General features: G+C 44.5%; 1 pseudogene; it reads left to right on the plus strand.

Moving 5' to 3' along the window:
• The first annotated feature begins 11,875 nt into the window (after nt 1-11,875).
• LOC110592508 lies at nt 11,876-12,088 on the plus strand (annotated as a pseudogene).
• Nucleotides 12,089-20,512: the final 8,424 nt, after the last annotated feature.

Genomic DNA, 20,512 nt, shown 5'->3' on the forward strand with positions numbered 1-20,512 from the left:
GAAAGCTGCGCAGAACATGGGTGCATAAAAGTGGAATGACTTTGCCATGGTCAAGGGTAAAGAGCCTGAGCTCCAGCTCTACCATCTGCTGTCAACCCTGGGCAAATCTTTGAGCCTTAGTTTCCTCATCAGTACAAAAGGCATGAAGATTAAGGGAGACCATCATGAGCTAACATTTTCTGTGCCCAATTCTCAGCACAACCTGTGAAGTTGGTTCCATTACCATTCTCCTCCTGCAGATCAGCAAACAGGCTCAGAGAGGTAGAAGCACCCCTCCCACCTCTGCCCCAGGTCACATAGTGCCAGAGCCAGGGTACAAACTCAGGTCTGTCCTCTGACTCCAGAACCTTTACTCCCAAGCTCCAGTGCCTTTACACACATGTAAATGCCCACTACCACACTTGGCACAGAGCAGGCCCTTACCCTGCCAGGCCCCCAGAACAAGGGTTTACACAGTGCAGCAGAAGAAAGCCATGGAGGAAGTCAGGGTCAGTGTCAGAAGGAGTGCCCAGAGACCCTTTGTGAGTAAGCATTCTTCATGCTTAGGTGACCCTCTGGGGTGACTTGCACCCCACTTCAAGTCACTTGCTCCAGGCAGAGCTGTCATACCAGGAACCCATCCAGCCACTACCTGATAGCCTGGGCAAAGACTGGGCACTGGTCTCACTTCCCCACAGCATTGATCGCCCATCTCTGCCCCTGGCAGAGATTAAGGAAGTCCCGTGGCACCAAGGAACCCTGGTGCACAGGGCTACCCAAGAAATCTGACCACTGATAGGCAGAAGTGGGTGGGACCTGGGGGCCTGGCAGGTCTGGGGCCGTGGCCAGTCTCAGGATATGTTTTGTGAGATACTTTTTACAATTCTGGCAGTTCTCCAAGCCTTGGCTTCCTTGTCTGTAAAGTGGGGATGATGGGGGACTGACTTGGAAGGGTTGTAGTGAGGATTAATAACGTATACCAGGTGCTGGGCACAAAGCCAGGCTCCCCATGAGTGAGAATGAACTTCAGCCCCTTCCCTGGCCCCCTCTGTTCCTGCTCTCTGCCTCTGTCCCTCTAGAGCCTTTGGGGACCCCAAAACTGACTCTCCACAGCAACTTGCCTCCTCTGTATTTCCCTGGCTCCAGTCCCACTTTTCCTACTTGGTATGCCCCAAGCACAAGTCCCCACTTGTGCTTTCATTTTTCATGTATCAGGCCTTTACTTATGCCAACCTTCAAATCACATCCAGTTTCTGACAATAATAATCTTAATAATAACAACATATGTTGTGTTTACTAAGTGCCAGGTGCCCTTCTAAACACTTCACATATATTAAATTCAGTCTGTCCGTAACAACCGCCCAAAGAGTTAGGGACTATTTTTACAGTTAAGCAACTCATCCCAAACACACAGCTTTAAGTGGTGCACCGAGGACCTGAACCTAGGCCCAGAGTCTGTTTCTTTGTTGCTGCCCTGCACTCAGGAGTGCCACGGCTTGACCCCAGCTGTCCTGGGAGCTCCCACTCAGCTCCTTCCATTCTCCGTGCACACCATTCATTCCCAGGGCCGGGCCTTTACCCACGGAATGCCCTCTGCCTGGAAAGCTCTTCCTCTGCAGCTCTGGGCATCTGAATCTTACCCTTTCCACAACCTTCATTGCTGCTGCTCTCCTGGGTCATCACCACTGTGCCCTGGTTCACGGGGATCTCCAGGGACAGCCAGCTTGGTGCAGATCCCAGTGCCACCACTTTCCAACTGGGTGACCTTTGGCAGGTGTGTCTCCTTTTCCTGGTGTGGAAAACAAGGGTAACAGTTTCTCATTCACACGGCTGCTGTGAGGATTACATGGACTGGTATCTATGAGCACATTAGGAAATACTCAAAAACCTGTACTATCTCCCTCACCAGACCACACCTCCTAAAAATGAACATAGGCAAACTTTTTCTGTAAAGAGCCAGAGGGTAAACATTTTCAGCTTTGTGGGCCTATGGTCTCTGTCACAGCTACTCAGCTCTGCCCCTTGTGTAAGAGCAGTCTGGTACAGATAATACATAGATGGATGGGCATGGCCTGTGCCAATAAAACTTCACTGATGGGGGCGCCTGGGTGGCTCAGATGGTTAAGCGTCTGCCTTCGGCTCAGGTCATGATCCCAGGGTCCTGGGATCGAGTCCCACATCGGGCTCCCTGCTAGGCGGGGAGCCTGCTTCTCCCTCTGCCTCTGCCTCTCTCTCTCTCTCTCTGACTTTCATGAATAAATAAATAAAACATTAAAAAAAAAAAAAACTTCACTGATGGATGCTGAAATCTGAATTTCATATAATTTTTACATGTTACAAAATATTATTCTTCTTTTGATTTTCCCACAACCATTAAAAAATGTAAAAACCATTCATAGCTCACAGGCTGTACAAAAACAGGTTGGCAGGCCTGATTTGGCCCCCCGGCTAGAGTTTACTGACCACTGTCCAAGGGCATTTCTCCAGGCCCTCCCCGGATTTCAAATCTTGGATTTCACCCAGACGGGGGTCCCAGCCTACCATGGGCTCACGGTTTGTGTGAGTTAAGCTGCTCTGACACCCAGAGCTTGTGATTTCTTGGTCTGCGGATCAATCCATCGATCCCTGCAGAGTGCAATGCCACATCCCCCAACCAAGGTCGTTCCAAGAACTCCAGAGCCTACGCAAAGAAGGGCCTAATGTGCTCAGAACAAGAATGGCCTGCCCAGGTCACCTATCCTGTTTTCTGGTCCTTTTGTTTGTAGAAGTAGAGGAGGGTAGAAGTAGAGGAGGAAGGTCAAGGGGAAAGGGTAGTCAGGGAGCTGGCAAAAGGAAGGCGTTGTAGGGAGTGGTGAATGAATCCTGTTACTGCTTGCTCCAGTTCTTCCTTAGGGCTGATTTATCTCTGCTTTCTGACTTTTCTGAAAGGTCTGGACTCTGAAGCACCAGGGATGAAGCACCAGGCTGCTAGCCTGGGCAGTGAATTCAGAATTTCACAGTTCTCTTGAGTGCCCCTTGCAGGAGGAAATTCCACGGTCATGCCCCCTCTTACATTTGAATGATAGTAGTCAGCACTCATCCTGAAGTTACCTAAAACTTGCCCTAAAGTTATCACCAGCATCTCTAAAATCCATTCTGGGCCTTGGAGAAAGCAGGCTGGTGGGATTTCCTCCAATTTACATAATCGTGCCTGGCCACTGAGTACCTGGCAGCAGAGCCTCTAGAATTCTAGTCCTTACACACTCCCCTCCCCCCTCTCCTGGCTACCTCTGACCCTCCTCTGAACCTCTCCAAGAGTGCAGGATGCCTTTAGACCCCTTGAAGCATTCTCCCTGGGGGTGGAGAGGAGGAGGGCAGAGCAATAAATGTCTGGATCTGCATCTCTTGCTAAACTGCTGTGAAGGGAAATACCAAATATTTATCTAAGGGAAGAAATCTGTCCTAACAAAACATGTTTCCTTTGAGAACAGGGCAGTGTGGAGGTAGGTGCCTCTGAATAAAGCTTCTTTGTATCACTGTGGATGGGTACAACAGGAAAATAACTTATTTTTGCTTCAGGGAAAATCTGCTGCCCTCCCTAAATATGGTGCCCTACCCCATGGCCAGTCCATACCAAGCAGAGGTCAAAGCCTGTGGCAACACTGGAGAGGAAACTGTGTGATTATTGACATCTCCCTCTCTCCTTCAAGGGCATTCTCTTCTGATTTTCTCTTCTGAGTCAAAATCTGTGCCCTGAGCCTGCTGAATGTTTTGGCATCATGTTAAGGAGCACAAGCTCCACGAGTGGCAGGGCTTGTGGGTTTTTTTGGGTTTTTTTTGTTTTTGGATGATGATAAACTATTTGCTCATTCATGTAGTTTCCTCTGCCTGTTAAGTCCTTATCTCTTGCATACCTGAGGAATTTTTATTCAAAAGCTCAGTTCACATAGCCCCTTGTCTGTACAGCTTTCTCTGTTCCTCCAGAAGAGAGTTTTCATTTATTACATCACTACCATGTACCATGCACTGTGCCAGAGGCCTTATGTATATCAACAACCCTATGGGGTAGCTACTATTTTATTCTCACTGAGGCCCAGAGATATTAAGTAACTGCCATTGTCACATAGCTGTGAAGTTGGTAGAGCTGACCAATCCTGAACTGCTCAGACTGTGGAGCCCAGGGCTCCATCGCTGTGTTTCCCTCTGTGCCATCTCCCTGTTCTGTGCATATTCCTACTCTTGCATCATCTTTTTATGAATCTATCTCCCCATATGAGATCAGGTTTCTTTGCAAATGGGATTCATGCAAAGATAATTCATTTCTGTATTCCCAATACCTAGAATAGTGCTTGGCACTGAGCAACCACTAATTCATCCAACAGATATTCTGAGTGGCTACTGTGTGCTAAGAAAGACTGAATTCCTGTTCTCAAGGAGCTTAAGCATACAGAGTTGTACAGGACATGGGACATATACCTAAACAGATGTTGGTACCACAAGAGAGAATATAACATGGGAGGTAAGGGAAAATAAATTCTCTGATGATTTGGAGAAGGATGATGTGCCAGCCGGGTCAGAGAAGATGCCATTAGAGTAGGACCCTGGAACACCTTTAGGACTTGAAGATGTAGGATGGGTGGGGGAGGAGCAAGAGGGCTCAGAGAAGGAAGGACATGGGCAGATACCAGTCCAGAAATATCTGAAGTCCAGATACCAGCTGACGATCAAAGTGACAAATCCCTTCATGCCACTGAGGGAGAAAAGGGCCATTTCAGACTGTGAAGGAGCTGCTGGGAAAAGTCAGCCAGCCGTCAGACTGAGAAGAACTAGTTAGGGCAGACTGTGCTCCAATGTGGGGGCCAGTGTGGGTGAATGAACAAAGACAATTTCCTAGGGGAATTCTGCAAATCTTCTTTCATTATAACAAGAACTACTGCTATTTATTGAGGACACAGTTCTGATTCTTGTGATCATGACACATACACTTGTCTCCATTTCACAAGAAGAAAACCAGCACAGAAAAAAAAAAAAAAAGCCTGAGATTTAGAATCAGAAGATCTTGATTCCAAGGCTCACTCTTACTTTTCTATACCAATGGCAGAACTTTTCTGGAAAATTATTAGAATTTACCAAAAGCCTAAAAATGTTTATATCTTTTAAACCAGTAATTCTACTTTTTGGAAGATATCTAACAAAGTAAGCCTCAGCAGCTTAATGCAAAAAGATGTATATAAATTGTGGAAGCAGCCTAAATGGCTGGTTAATAAACAATCATTTGAAAATGATGATTACAAAAAACGGTTAGTACCATGGGGGGAAATGTTTGTATCAAAAGTAGTGATGAGAAAACAGCAGGTTATGGAAAAACAAAATTGCCTATGTGATAAGATCTGAACAATGTTAAAAAGATACATAGGGAAAAAGACTGGAAAGAAATGCAATTGCCACTGGTTTATCCCAGCATCTTATCCTGGATAAACTTGAAGGTTTCTGATCTTTTTCAATAGCTGCCCTCAGTGACACAATGCCAGACCCCCTTTTCTCACTGGGTAGCTTAATGATGGATGCCATGATTCTCAGCTACTTTCAGGAATTCAAATAGTCTCCTTCTGGTATTTAAGATTAATTTTAAATGTTTATACAATAAAAATATTCATTTTTGAAATGTCCATCTCAAGTTCCCCTTCAAAGCTCCGCTCTGCCCCTTCCCAGGGAAGCTAGACCTGGCCATGGCTCTGGGGGTTTGAGGCGAGGGTAGGGGAACACAGCCTGTTCTCCACTTCCCCGCTGGTTCCTCTCTGTGGGAGGGCTGGGGACAGAGCTAGGGAGGCCCAGGTCTTCCTACCTGACAACTAAGGGAAAGCCAGGGTCTCTCTGATGGTTGGTTGCTGCTCTTCAAGGCTAAATGGCTGCTGGTTGCCATCTTCCTCTGTGTGGCAACATCAAAACACTGGCTCTCTTGTGCAGAACTTTCTGAATCTCAGCTTCCTTACCTGTAAAATAGAAAACAAACTACCTTATGTGGGTGATGTGGAAACAGAACAAGATAATGTATGTGGGAGCACTATCAACTATAAAGCACTATGTAAACAATATTCCCTATTATTATTACTTTGAGGAGCCTAATATTTGGAATGTCTACTATTATTTGATTTTTTAAAAGATTTTATTTATTTATTTGACAGAGAGACACAGCAAGAGAGGGAACACAATCACGGGGAGTGGGAGAGGGAGAAGCAGACTTCCCGCTGAGCAGGGAGCCCGATACCGGGCTTGATCCCAGGACCCTGGGATCATGACCTGAGCTGAAGGCAGACGCTTAACAACTGAGCCACCCAGGTGCCTCAAGAATGTCTACTATTATTTGAAATGGATACCTCCACTTAGAGATCAAATAGATATTTCACTTAATAGGTAGAAACAGAACTGGTGAATATCGCCCCCCCCAACCCAGCTCTTCTCCCAGTCTTCTCCATCTCAGTTAAACAGCAACTCCATTCTTCCAGTGATGCAAGCCAAAACCCTTGCAGGTAGCTGTGGCCCTCTCCTCCTCTCACACCCCACCCACATCCAATCCCTCAGCAGACCCTGCTGACTTTTAAATCAAACCTACTAGTCAATAGCTTCTTCCCACTTCTGCTACTACCCCGTCCAAGCCACATCACCTCTCTCTGGCAACCATCCTCCAGTTGGTCTTCCTCCTCTACCCTTGCTTCCCTGTGATCGACTCCACACTGCAGCCAGAGTAAGCCTTGTCAAACCTAAGTTGGTTCACATCATTTTTGTTTTCAAACCCTTCAGTGGTTTTCCATCTCACTTAAAGCAAACCCCAAATCCCCTGCCAAGGTGTACAAGGCCCCATATGATCTGGCCACTGGTTTCCTCTCTGACCTTGCTCCTACCACTCTCTCTTTCAGTCACTTAGCCCCAGCCACACCATCTTCTCACTGTTCCTCCCACAAGCCAAGCATGCTCCTGCTTCAGGGCCTTTGCACTCTCTAGTTCCTTTGCCATGAATATTCTTTCTCCAGATGATCACAGGACTTGCTCCCTCATCTCAACAGAGTTGTTTTCCCTGATCACCAAATTTAAAACAACACACTCTTGCCCTATCCTTCTTTCCCGCTTTTTCTCCTTTCTTAGCAGTTAGCACCCCTGACATGTTACATATTTATCTGGTTATGGTCTACCTTCTCCCACTAAAATGCTGGACTTTGCCCACTGCTACATTCCCAATACCCAGTAAAGAAGTGAATTCTTTCCAAACATTTCTTTATAATGACCATTTCATAGATATACCTGCCCAAGTCTGGTGGCAATTTTCATGCCCTTAGGTTCTTCTGGATTGGGTTCCCTTCCTTGTGTATTGGGGAAAATCACATGCTTCCTTCTAGGAAGGAAGGGTAACAAAAGCCTATTTCCATGTTCAACTTTAAGTGTAATTGCCCTGGCACTTGGGGTTTGGGGTTGGAGAGAAGAGGAGGGGATTTGCCCCTAGTGTCTGACCATCTTTAACGCTCTTCCTGATGTCTGTAGTTTGGAGTCTGGCAAGATGCATTCTGCCACAGCCCACTTTCTGGGAAGTTGCACTGTGGTAAAGACAAATACATGTAAATAACCAAGAAATGTGATCTAGGAAGTGGGTAGGTATGGGGCATTTATTGTATTTATGGAGGGTGGAAGGAGGAGGACTTAGCAGAGCATACACCCAGAGCTCCACAGAGTTGTTACTGGTCTTAAGAGTTGGGAGATGGGGTCACATAAGACCATAAACTCTAGGGACGCTCCCATCTACATTCACCACCCCACTTGGTTCAACTTTCACAGGAGGCCAAAATAAAACTCGGTAGCCACTCAACCTGCGTGGTGACTATGTCTGATCTCAGGGTGCTTTGTCTTAAGGGGAGAAGGAGCACATCTCTATTCTCAATATAGAGGCTGATTCCCACATAACGACCAGCTTATTTATGGGTCCATGTGGTCATGATACTCATGGTCTTCAGGTGCTGCAGCCTCCAACCCTGCTCTTCTGACCTTAGCTGGCATTGGGCTACCTTCCCTGCCCCTTATACAGAAAGCTGCACTTCCCTGAACTGTTTTCAACAAGCTGCTCTCTTCCTTCTCAGACCTGCCTGGACTGGCTAGGGCACTCCACAACAATGTTCTATTTTCCCTTGGCAGAACCCGCCTCTGGCTCCAACCCTTTGCCACCAGCGGCACCTGTATGCAACTATCCCGGAGAGACCAGTAGGGGGAGCCAGGAAAATTCAGATTCTTCAGCTAGACAAAAGGGGTCAAGGATAAAAGCTACTTCTAAAGAGGTTCAGCTAATTTTCTCCTCATTTAAGATACACAGAACCAAATGCCCTGTTAAAACAGCTGGTTGTGAGGTTCAGGTGAGTGGAAAGCCAAAGGGAATTCATCCATTCAGTCATCAACAACTATTTACTAAGCACCTACTACATGCCAGACTAGGCACTGCATATAGAGTAATTAATGACAAAGACTGCTGAAGTCCCTAACCTCATACATTAAAGTTGGTGAACTAGGAGGGAGAATAGGTTAAGTGAGGTCTAGGCACTTGGATCAAAGTGCATGCATGACAGGTTCACAGAACCCCGGGAGTGGGAGAGACAAAAGAACAGAGTTTGAGGCCAGAAAACACCTATGATTCTACCAATGCAAAAAACTGCCAGAGAAAGAATGTCAGGCCCAATAAAGCTGCTAAAAGCAATCTAAATGAGAGCACACATCCCAGTATCTAAGGGAAATAGCTTCAAGAACAAGTAGAAACTGAAAACTTGATCAATATACTGATTTTGTTCCAAAATAATCCAGTGGGGAAAAGGAGTAAATGGAAGTAGAGATAAAACAAGATTGGCCACATGTTGATGATTCCAATAGCTGGGTGGCAGGTACCTGCTAATTCATTATATTATTCTCTCTACTTCTGCATATCTTTGAAAATTCCCATAGGAAAATTTCATATATACCAACAATTTGATCAATAACCACTACAGACAAGTTTCACAGAAGACATCCTATTTGTTATGGGAGAAAACTGAGCATCTCTGCTCATCCAAAATTCCTAAAGAGTTCAGAACACACTGAGGCTGTGAACATTTTCTCACCTGTCCCCACTTCTCTCATAGATCTGTTGCCAGAGCCCATGATCTTGATCCTTCAAAGAATGGTACAATGAATGCAAGTTATTCACTGAGGCTCCTTACCTGTGTTATTTACCAAAGCGGGGAAAAAACTCAAAACCTCCCTTGGGGAAAATACTGAAAAGTAAATTCTATCTTCTGTTGCCCAATAAGGAAGGAGTGTGTGGTAATGATGATGAGAAGGGGATCAATGGGAGTCGGGGATTAATTCTGTTCCCAGTAGCACTGTAAGGTCACTGGACAACCTTGAACAAATCCCATAATCTCTGGAAGCTCCTCCTTTCTAAAGGCAGGGACATATTACATATGGAAACAGCACTTGTAAATGCTTGTTTTGGCAGCATAAGAAAAGTTCAAAAGACAGGTTCTTTCCCATGTGTCTCATCAGTGTGACATCTCAGAATGGTTATTCACAAATAAGCATACAGCAGATTGTAAGTTTGGAGCCACTCTTGATCTCTGCACAGCTGTGGTTCAAGAAAGAGGTTTTCTTAGAGGCCTTCTACCCCAGAAACTGAACTCACAACTGGCAGGAAGTATTGGGTCTGAGCTGAGGCAGATTGGAGTAGTCTGCGTTTCTATGAGGATGACCTAAAAAAGCAGCCAGCATTCTCTGACATCGAGGCGGGGAGGCTTGATAGCTAATGAGTCTGGGTCCAGAAGAAACAGTGCAAACAAGGCGATCTAGAAAAGTTAAAAGCAACCCAGAAAACAGGTAAAATAAAAACTTAACAAAAATAGCACAGCAGAGCAAGGCAAAATAAAACAAACACTTCATAATTATTTTAAATGACAAGGGTACTGATTATACAAATGATCCACACAGAAGTGTGTGTTCCCCAAAAAGTGAAAAGAAAAATACAAAATACTGTTCACAATACACAAATGTACTCAGGAGCAGGCTTGCAATAATAAAAGTAGAGAATTCACAAAGCTACAGTAATCAAAACAACATGGTACCAGCATAAGGATAATAAGTATATATATCAATGGAATAGAACTGAGAGTCCAGAAATAAATCCATACATCTATGAAGAATTGATTTTTCATAAGGTGCCAAGACCATTCAATGGGGAAAATATAGTCTTTCAACAAATGGTGCTGGGACAGCTGGATAGACATATGCAAAATATGACACCAACAGGACAAGCAACCAAAGGAAAAAAAAAAACTAGATTTCATCAAAATTAAAAACTTTTATGTGTCAAAGGACTATCAAGAAAGTGAAAACAGGGGTTCCTGGCTGTCTCAGTTGATGGATGGAGCTTGGGACTCTTGATCTTGGGGTTATGAGTTCAAGTCCCATGTTGGGTACAGAGATTACTTAAAAATAAAATCTTTTTTAAAAAGGGGGGCGGAGTGCCTGGATGGCTCAGTCGGTGGGGCATCTGCTTTTGGCTTTGGTCATGACCCCAAGATCCTGGGATCAAGCCTGCATTGGGCTCCCTGCTCAGCAGGGAGCCTGCTTCTCCCTCTCCCTCTGCCCCTCCCCCTGCTTGTGCTCTCTCTCTCTCTCTCTCTCAAATAAATAAATAAATAAATCTTTTAAAAAAACAGATTTTTGGGGGGCGCCTGGGTGGCTCAGTCGTTAAGCGTCTGCCTTTGGCTCAGGTCATGATCCCAGGGTCCTGGGATCGAGCCCCGCATAGGGCTCCTTGCTCAGCGGGAAGCCTGCTTCTCCTTCTCCCACTCCCCCTGCTTGTGTTCCCTCTCTCGCTGTGTCTCTCTCTGTCAAATAAATTAAAAAAAAAAAAATCTAAAAAAAAATAAAATTAAATTAAAAAATAGATTTTTGGGGCGCCTGGGTGGCTCAGTCATTAGGCGTCTGCCTTCAGCTCAGGTCATGATCCCAGGGTCCTGGGATCGGGCCCCGCATTGGGCTCCCTGCTGGGGGGGAAGCCTACTTCTCCCTCTCCCACTCCCCCTGCTTGTGTTCTCTCTCTCGCTGTATCTCTGTCAAATAAATAAATAAATAAATAATCTTAAAAAAAATTGTTTTTAAAAATAAATAAAACCTACATGGGGCACCTGGGTGGCTCAGTTGGTTGAGCATCCAATTCTTGATTTTGGCTCAGGTCATGATCTCAGGGTCCCGGTATTGAGTTCTGTGTTGAGCTCTTCACTCAGTGGGGAGTCTGCTTGAGATTCTCTCTCTCCCTCTCCCTATCCCCTTGCTCACACACTCTCTCTCTCCCTCTCTCTCAAATAAATAAATAAATCTTTATAAAAAATTTTTTTAAGCGAAAGCATAACCCATAGATTGGGAGAAAATATCTCATATATTTGATAAAAACCTATCCAGAATATATAAAGAACTCTTACAACTCAAAAATAAAGAAGACAGGGCGCCTGGGTGGCTCCGTTGGTTGAGCGACTGCCTTCAGCTCAGGTCATGATCCTGGAGTCCCGGGATCGAGTCCCACATCGGGCTCCCTGCTCAGCAGGGCGTCTGCTTCTCCCTCTGACCCTCCCCCCTCTCATGTGCTCTCTCTCTCTCTCTCATTCTCTCTCTCAAATGAATAAATAAAATCTTTAAAAAAAAAACATTAAAAAAAAAAAAAACAAAGAAGACAAACAACCCAATTTAAAGACAGGCAAATGACTGTAATAAACATTTCTTCAAAGAAGATAAATGGCCAGCAAGACATGGAAAGACGTTCAACATCTTGTTATTAGTTATTAGGAAAACGCAAATCAGCACCTTTACCAGGCCGGGAAGGCAGTGGTTTGGCTCTGGCAACCGGGCTGCGATGTGGTTCGAGATCCTGCCCAGGATCGGCGTCATGGCCGTGTGCTTGGTCATCCCCGGCATAGCCACAGCGCACATCCACAGGTTCAGTAACAGCGGCAAGGAAAAAAGGGTTGCCTATTATCCATTATCAGTGGAGTTTGATGCAAAGAGACAGGCGGGTCTCTGGGGTTAATTGTTACTATTGTCAAAGGGTTTGGAGAATATCAATTAAGGAAGCATTTTCCTGATTGATGAAAAATAACTCAGTCATACTCATCTACCCCTTCTAGAAGGTTATGCAGTAGTGCATAATAAAAACAAGAAAAAAGTAAAAAAAAAAAAATGCACATCAAAACCACAATAAGATACCATTTTACCCCACTAGGATGACAATAATAAAATGGGGGGAGGGTTAATGGGAATAACAAGTGTTAGCAAGGATATGGACAAATTTTAACACTCCCACATTGCTGTGAGAACATAAAGGTGCAGTCACGGTGGACTGGCAGTTCCTCAAAAAGTTAAACACAGGTCCAAAAGGGCAGAATTGGACAACAGCTTGGACAGCACAGGTGAAGGCAAGAGCCAGAGCCTAGTAGTATGCAAAAGTGTGCTGGGTCATGCTCTGTGTGTTTGGCATTTAGGGTGCGGGCTGGGATTCTGCACCTGGTCCTTCTCCCAGAGCTGGTGGAGCTGGTCGCTGTCAATGGCAAACTTGACGAAGTGCAGGTCATAGCTCTCAATGCGGAAGTTGAGGTCCCCAAACCAGAACACGAGGCTGTTCGGGGGTGGGGGTCAGCAGGGTTCATGGGGTGAAAGAGCCCAACCCAGATCCTTCTTCACCCCCATCCAACCCACAGCACTGGATGCCCCTTGCGATGATGCAGTGGGTGGGGTGGGTGGCTGCAGACCCTCCAGCCCGCCAAGGAAAGGCAGGGGGATGCAGATCTAGAACAAAGTTTGATTGGACCCTCAGCAAGGCCCTGCCCCTCAGCAAAGCTCCACCCTGCAGTTTCTGTCCTCCATCAAACTTACCAGCATTCGTGTTCCTAGATGTAGTTTAGGCGGGCCCCCCCCCCCCCCACCTCTCCCTCCCCCCCGCCATAGGCTCTGCCTCTCCCCGCAAGGCCTACCCAGGCTGGTACTCAGGTTCCTGTGGCCAAATTTTTGAGACTCTCGCCTCTGAGGCCCACCTCCTCCTTCACTAGCCCCGCCCAAGGTCCACTTGGTCCCGCCCAGAGCCCATACTCGTGATCCAGGATGCCATGCGCCCCGGGCCCCGGGAACTGCTGGAGGCTAAGGATGGTCTGGAAGTTGTCCTTGCGCTGCTCTGCCTTGTCCATGTGCGCTGGCAAGTGGCAGTTCAAGAAGCAGAGCATGTGCCCGAAGGCCGCCAGTCGCACGCTCACTCCACCCTTGTTGCCCTTGGGAGACATGGTTGAGCGAGTCATGGGCGGGGCCTAGGCAAGTAGATGAGGCACTGGGCGGGGCATAGAGAGGGGCGAGGCCAGCCAGCCGGGTGGAAGAGGCTTAGAGAGGGGTGGGTTCTACGGCAAGGAGGGGAACCCTGGGATGGGGCAGGGACAGGAAGGGGGCTGGGTCTAGAAAATGGTATGGGGTGTTGGGCGGGGTTGGGGAGAGACAGGCGACAGAGTAAGGGGTGGAGCATGGGGAGGGGACCTTAGGCTCAGGTTGTCATCCCAAGGTCCTGGGATCAAATCCCACGTTGGGCAGGGGAGTCTGCTTCTCCCTCTCCCTCTCCCTCTGTGCTTCCCTCCACCCCAAATATATAGAATCTTAAAAAGAAAGGAATCCAGGGCGCCTGGGTGGCTCAGATGGTTAAGCGTCTGCCTTCAGCTCAGGTCATGATCTCAGGGTCCTGGGATCGAGTCCCGCATCGGGCTCCCTGCTCCTTGGGAGCCTGCTTCTTCCTCTGCCTCTCTCTCTCTCTCTCTGTCTCTCATGAATAAATAAATAAAATTAAAAAAAAAAAAAAAAAAGAAAGGAATCCAGAGATGAGATGTTAAATCTCTAATAAGTAAAAATACTAATGTGATAACACTTTGACCTTTTTAAGACTCTTTGAGCTGATAATGGCTATAAAAGAGAGGAAACCAAGTATTTTCAACTCCATTTCCAGATAATTTGAACTTGCTTAAACTATCCAGCATAACAGGAGCAAAATCAGAGATTCAGCTAGGCTCTAGCTTCTGATCCTACATGGTGGCAGTAACAACAAGAACAACAACATTAATAATAATAGCAGAAGTTCTTAATATGTGAGGTATTTAATTTAATGTTTATTGGAGCAGATTTCCCTACTATATCCAAGAGAGCAGAAGCTCAGAGCAAAAAGCATGTTACTGGCCTGATGGCAGAGCTATTTTAGGAATGGGAGGCTTTCTCATAAATCTGACGACTTATGAAGGTGACAAAAGGTTAGACCACTCAGTGTTGGAGAGGACAAGATCCTAGAAAGTGGAAATGTTCCACCACTGCCTGGGTATCAACAGCCTGGCTGCAACTGGGCAGCATTTCTATTTCTAATGTCAGGATAATAAGGAAGTTGCTGCCAATACTGCATAAAACTCAAGACACTTAGCAGTGACGGCTGACTTCCAACTGAGCCATTAAGGTAAATGTAAAAGAAAGCTCCAGGTAGAAATATCATTAGGAACTCAGAGAACACACTGAGTGTTTGAAGCTGGTACTTAACCTTCTATTATTGAACTCAGGGTCTTGCCATGCTGGGACCAATCTGAGTCCACTTATGACACCCCCTCGTGCCTATAATACTGCTCATTTCTGTTATCTGGGCTTCACAGAGGTAATTAGGGCAGCAATCTCTTACGGCTGGGCCTCAGAGTACTAAGATGTGATTTCTCCTGTCCTTGCATTTCCTTCCAGCCACAATCGTTCTATGATCTTGTTTGGGATTCCTTTTTTTCTTTTCTCCATTTCACTGTAACAAAGTCTGAAGAATACATAGCATATATTAGTATTCCCTGACATACAAATCCTTTAAAGGATCTCTCTTAAGAGGAGATGGGATGGAGCCAACCATGAGAAAAGACAGGTCAAGAAAGTTTTGAAGAGAATAGTTCATGTGACAGTGCAAAATGACAGACACACCCAGGAGGGAACTGAGATAGATAATAAAAGGAAAAGCAATGCCTGACACAGAAGATACTCAAGAGCTGTTTGGGGACTGAGAGAATAAATAGTAACAAGAGAATGAAATACCAGGATTCTAAAGGTGGAACAGACGTATTTTCCCAGCTACCTTGTTATTCCCAGACCCAGCATATATTCAATAGATCAACATCTTATTTACATATTATTTATGTAAATACAAATGCTAACTACGACCCTGAATGATAAATTAAAAGTAATTCATGGCAAACACCACAGTCCAGGGCTTGGCACAGCTGAAATACACAGATGAACTTTTTTTTTTTACATTTTGAAGACAGAGCGAAGATCAGGACAAAAGTGTTGCCTTCCTAAAGTTAACCCATAGAGCCTACGCCACATGACTGCCTAGACTAGGCCTAGTATTCAGCCAAGGTCGATCGCTCCAACTCCAAACTCAGGACTTTCCTGCTCCCTCTCCCTGACAGCTTAGAACTCCTGGGCTCCATCTCTGAGCAACTCTGTTTATTGCAAGTGCTCTTGATAAGCAATGTAGTCAGGATATGAGGCGTGGCTTCTCACTTCCGCTCTGAGACCCATTTCCCACCCACAAGCACCTGCCTTCATGGAGGTCACACATTTTCATTATGCTCATGAATTCTAAGGCTAGATCCAGAGCTCCTTTGTGCATTCTTCCCAGCCTGCTTTTGTTCTGGTACCTGCTTAGTTCATCCCCACTCACCTGCATCTTACTCTGATTTTTCTGTCCATTAGTCCCATATCAAATTGCTTGCCGGGCATTTCTACATGCATATGTCAAATTCAAAACCACTGAGGCCAAATCCATTATTTATCCCCAAATCAGTTCCCCTTCTCAACCTCCCTGGCATGGCTATGGATCAAATAGAATGGATGCACAACCACTAAGAAATCTACCTGCCAGTAGGCCAAATCAGTGTATTGGGTCCAATGTCAGCCTTGCCCATAATCCTTCCAGCCACTTTCAGTCCTACTCAGCTAAACTTCTTTAGGCAGTTGTCCATTCTCACATTCTCCCTTCATCATCTCCTTTTCCTTTCATAATCCATACATTTAGCTCCTCCGAACCAGCCCCCTCAACCAAAATTCCTCCTGATAAAGTCACTAATGGCTTTCTTGTTGCTAAAAGCAATTGATTCTTTTTAGCTCTTATCTTAAGTGACCCTCTAGTAGCATTTAACAATGTTGACCACTCCCTCCTTCCTACAACACTCTTCCTTTAGCTTCTCTAACACCACACTCTCCTGATTGCAATCCACCCATCTTTGACTGCTTTTTCTCAGCCTCCCCCAAACCTGCTTGTCCTCTTGTTCCTTATCTCAATGAATGGCACCACCATCTTCTAAGCCTCCAAACCAGAAACCAATTTCCTTGGCTTCTCCTACTTGCTCCTGACATCCCTTGGTCACGGAGTCTTACTTATTCTTCTTCCTAGTTTGCCTCTCTTCAGCCTCATTACCTATATTTGTAGAGCACTTACTATGTGCCGGGCAGGAGTGTTCTAAGTGCTTTAATCCTCACAGCAAACCTCTAAGGTAAATTTTATTATCATCTCCAAATTTCAGATTAGGAAGAGACCTAGGATGGTTAAGTAACTTGCATAATGTCACCTAGCTATTAAGCAGCAGAGCAGGATTCAAACCCAGGTGGCCTGACTTAATTCTGGGTCCAGGTCCACTATTCTCTTTTAACTGCATTAGTCCAACAGCCTCCTTGCTGGTCTTCCATCTTTCTGTCTTGGCTTCTTCTAATCCTCTACCCTGCAGCCTGAGTGATCTTGCTAAAACATGTCACTCTCTTGCTTAAAACTTTTACTGATTCCTCACTGCCTTCAGGATAAAGTCTACACTCAGGAACCTCCATAATCTGGTCAGCAAGTATACACCTCTTTGGCTGCATGGTTTTTGGCCTCATTTTAATCACCACCTTGAATGCCCCACTAGCATAGTGATAGCCTACGTTTCCAGGCTTCTGCACATTGTCTGACCTGCCAAGAACACTAACTCCTTCCCCATTCAGATTTTACTTTTTCTGATAAGCCTTTTCTAACCTCCTAAAACTAGGCCATAAGCACCCCCTGTGCATTCCCACGGCCCCCAGTACTAATCTCCACTGTAGCATTCATTTCACTGTAGTTTTGCCTACTACTATCTGCTCTATCACAAAATAATGAGCTTCTTGAGAACAAGGACCTTGCAGAGTTCACTGTTGTATCCTCAGAACTCAGCTTAGTGCCTGCCTGGTTTGCAGTGGATGTTTAATAATCACTGAATCAATAAGCCTTTATTGTCTGCATCACACTGTTTAACACCTACTTATAAATGCCGTATAATATTTTCATTTTCATATGTGTTAGCCTGATCTTTATAACCAGATTCTAGGTTCCTGGAAGATAGCAAATATAGTGAGTACTTCAAAGTTAGAGGTTGCTGACACAAAGACTGATACAGTTAATATTTATTCAGGGCTGGGGCGTCTGGGTGGCTCAGATGGTTGAGCATCTGCCTTCGGCTCAGGTCATGAATCCAGGGTCCTGGGATCGAGTCCCGCATCGGGCTCCCTGCTCCTTGGGAGCCTGCTTCTCCCTCTGCCTCTCTCTCTCTCTCTGTCTCTCATGAATAAATAAATAAAATCTTTAAAAAATATATATATATTTATTCAGGGCTGAGTGAACATCAACAATCCAATGGTGTAGGTACTATTTTTCTCTCTCTCAACCTCCATTTGAGGAAACTGAGTCATAGAGAATTCAGTAGCTTCCCTAAGATGATATAGCTAGTAAATGAGAGCTGGGATTTGAGTTCTGATACTGGTACCTGTATTCTTAACCACAGCAAGAACAGGCTGAGGAAACTGAGAATTACAGATGCTAAGTAATTTACCCAAGACCATACCGTAGTGCTAAGACTGGAACCCAGGTCTTTCCAAAGCCTACACTCTTAATTATTTGGCATTACAGCTCCTCTTGCTTTAAATGTCAGCACTAAAGCTCATACTGGGTGTTGATAAATTTTAAAAGCTTCAGCTCCGGTTTACTGAGATTGAAGAATATTACATTCCTTTCCCAAAGAGGCATCCTTGTAGCTTATTGGGTTAATTTACCTTAAATATCAACAGCCTAGCCTTACAAGCCAATTAAGTTTATATAGTCTCTAGTGTTATCCCTGCAACACTGAAGACTGTGTTTTCCTCAATGTGAAAACCCATGTTTTCTAAGACTGGCCTCTAAATAAAAATCTACTCTCATTCAGAAATTTACTCTTCCCCTTATTTCTCAAAACCAGTTATGTGATATTCCCAAGTTCTCTGCTTTTGTGGATCCTCAGTTCCTCAGTGTAGAATGTCTTGTTTCTGAAAGTCACCTCTTGGCTGTTTTATTGTTTACCCTTAAAAAATTACTATTCTCTGTAGGCTTATTAGACCCTTTGTCTTTATGTGGTACTCTGCTTTTCCCTTTTTATCTCAAACATTTACTAAACACTTAACTGTGTATCAAAATGCAAATAACCGGGCGCCTGGGTGGTTCAGTCGTTAAGCGTCTGCCTTCGGCTCAGGTCATGATCCCAGGGTCCTGGGATCGAGTCCCACATCGGGCTCCCTCCTCGAGGGGAAGCCTGCTTCTCCCTCTCCCACTCCCACTGCTTGTGTTCCTGCTCTCGCTATCTCTGTCTCTGTCAAATAAATAAATAAAATCTTTAAAAAAAAATGCAAATAACCTAACTCATTGAAGGCCATACTTTCAAAGAAAATGGTCTTGGGGTATAGATATTGGAATATTATTTCCTTAACAATCTTCATAAAGTCATCCTCTGCTCAGTTTGCAATTATACACCCAAATATCTTTCAGCAAAATCTCAGCAGCTACTTCTACAACACATTATATGGAGAGAATAGCTGGAGCCAACTCATTAGATATTACTCCAAAGATTTTTACCAACACGTTAGCCCTCTTTTGCTGACAAAAAAGATTCTTAAGTCTTTTAACAGCTTTATGGCTTCCTTATCAGAGCTCTTCCACTAACATCCCTATTATCAAAATGAACTGCCCATCTTTCTTGGGAAATGTTCTGGAGGTTATTTCCTGAGGTAACAGTATGGCTTTGTCTCTCTGGATCAGTAATGATTTAATATAAAATTGAGAGTCAAACATCCCTGAAATATTTAGTAAAATATGAGTATTATATTTCACAACGTTGTCTTCAGGGATATATACAATCCAAAATGAGTATATGAGTAGTGCTGTATCATATTACTATTGTAGTAATATTTCCAGAAGAAATATGGAATTTGGAGTAACTGTAGGCCATGAAATATGGCCATATTACACCAATACATGAAGCAAAGTTCAAAACTAGATTATAAGAAAAAGACCGAAACATCCTCAATGATGATGAAAGGCACATCTCTGAACTAAATCCAATTTCCTTGAGGAAGGAAGGTACTGAACTTATTATAATAGAATACGCCTTTGAAGGACTGAGAAACAAGCCTGTCATTCTAGAAAAAATCAAATCATGAGGATAAATGTCTTACAGGCAAGAAAAAGCAGAGATGACTAAGCTGAAAAAAATCTTCTCTAGCCTGTCTTATATCTTTTCTAGGTAGTGCTGTTCCTGATAAGACACATGGCACAAAATATGGTTTCCCTGTACATCAAGGTAAGTTACAGAAGATAGCAGTTTTCTGAATAGAAAACTTAGATAATAGCAACAGGTAACGAAGTTTGGGATTCTGAGGAAGAAATACTGGCACCCCTACATGGGCACAGTAAATAATCTGAAAATAGTACAAGTGCTGGCCTATGTATAGCCTGTCTCTATTATAATCAGAGGGGAAAGTATTATAATCTGGCAGAAGTAGCCCTTCAGAGTCTGAGGAGCATTTCATCAGATAATAACTGAACACTCACTGCATACAAAGGCAATAGATTAGATGCTGAGGAAGCAATCCAAAAGAACTCCCTGCTACTCTGAAATTAAAAACTGCATTCTCATTTTCTCAAGCCTATATAATTTATGTAATGAAACAAAATGTACATCATATTTCTCTTGCAGTGGTGTAAGAGTATTTAGGACCCTCAAGGAAAATTGTGCAAAGAACCCTTCCCCTTCAGCCTTCTGCCTGTATAAATATCCTAATTCCCTGAAAATAACGTAAGCTTTCTTTAACAAATGAAGTATACCCCATTACTCTCTCCCTGACCATTTCACTTTGTTTTTCATAACACTTAAGACCACCTGACACTTTACATATTTATCATTTATCTTTCCCAACTAGAATATAAGCTTCATAAGGGCAGAGATTTCAAGTATTTTTTTTTTTAAGATTTTTAAATTTATTTGACACAGAGAGAGAGAGCGCACAAGCAAGGGGAGTGGCAGGCAGAGACAGAGGGAGAAGCAGACTCCCCACTGAGCAGGGAGCATGATGCCGGACTCGATCCCAGGACCCTGGGATCATGACCTTAGCCGACGAAGGCAGATGC

Source organism: Neomonachus schauinslandi, chromosome 14 (genome assembly GCF_002201575.2).
Source record: "Neomonachus schauinslandi chromosome 14, ASM220157v2, whole genome shotgun sequence".
Classification (NCBI taxonomy): Eukaryota; Metazoa; Chordata; class Mammalia; order Carnivora; family Phocidae; genus Neomonachus; species Neomonachus schauinslandi.